Consider the following 1,244-nt stretch of genomic DNA (forward strand, 5'->3'; position numbering starts at 1 on the left):
GCAGTTTATTTTGGGGGGCGTGTTGTAAAATGATCCTTTTTTAAAAAATTTTTATTTATTTGTGATAGTCATAGAGAGAGAGAGAGAGAATGAGGCAGAGACACAGGCAGAGGGAGAAGCAGGCTCCATGCACCGGAAGCCCGATCCCGGGCCTCCAGGATCGATCCCGGGTCTCCAGGATCGCGCCCTGGGCCAAAGGCAGGCGCCAAACCACTGCGCCACCCAGGGATCCCCAAAATGATCCTTTATTGAAATATTTTTCTTTGTAGTTTTTATTTTTAAAAGATTTTATTTATTTATTCATGAGACACACACACACACACAAAGAGAGAGAGAGAGAGAGAGAGGCAGAGACACACAGGCAGAGGGAGAAGCTCCATGTAGGGAGCCTGACGTGGGACTCGATTCCGGGTCTCCAGGATCACACACCCTGGGCTGAAGGCGGCGCTAAACCACTGAGCCACCCGGGCTGCCCTCTTTGTAGTTTTTAATTAGTGGGGCATTCTACTGTACCACTACTGATGTCATCTATGATGTCGTGAGGGTGGTGGGCATCAACATTGCAGCCCACAGACTGGGCAGTCCCCAGGATCTCTTTAATGGTTCCAGTAAGTTGTCTGGCTAAAGATTAGTGCTGCATCTGTCAGGCAGTGTTGACAGTCTCATCAAAGGTGACTTTTCCACTGTGCCTAATCTAATGTTTTTCTGCTTCTTTCTGTCTCCTCGTGGTTCCTTGAGGGTTGTGATGATTAGGGCAGAGGCAGAAGATACCACTGCAACCTGGGCCTGTCTGTTCTGAACATTCAGTTTCACTGTAACCCTCAGACTGTTCCAATCACCGGTTGCTTTGGTGATGTCATTACCAACTTTTTTTGGAGACAGGCCCAGGGGGCTGATCTTCAGGGCCAAGGAAGACATGGTACAAGTGCACCTCAGGTATATGACTTTGATCTCATTGGGGTTGAACTCAGGCTGCATGGTGGAGGTGGCTGGTGTCAGATGAACCCAAATTTGAGACAAGCCCCTACTCTGAGTCAAGAGCCAAAAGTATGATTTCACTCTTTTTTTTAAATTATTTTTTTATTGGAGTTCGATTTGCTAACACATAGCATAACATCCAGTGCTCATCCCATCAAGTGCCCCCCTCAGTGCCCATCACCCAGTCACCCCAGTCCCCCACCCACCTCCCTTTCTGCCACCTCTTGTTCGTTTCCCAGAGTTAGGAGTCTCTTATGTTCTGTCTC

The 1,244-nt window shown here is 48.2% G+C and overlaps 1 pseudogene; it reads right to left on the reverse strand.

Moving 5' to 3' along the window:
- Positions 1–487: 487 nt before the first annotated feature.
- Positions 488–1,011, reverse strand: LOC112650077 (60S ribosomal protein L12-like; annotated as a pseudogene).
- Positions 1,012–1,244: the final 233 nt, after the last annotated feature.

This window comes from Canis lupus, chromosome 11 (assembly GCF_003254725.2).
Source record: "Canis lupus dingo isolate Sandy chromosome 11, ASM325472v2, whole genome shotgun sequence".
Classification (NCBI taxonomy): domain Eukaryota; kingdom Metazoa; phylum Chordata; class Mammalia; order Carnivora; family Canidae; genus Canis; species Canis lupus.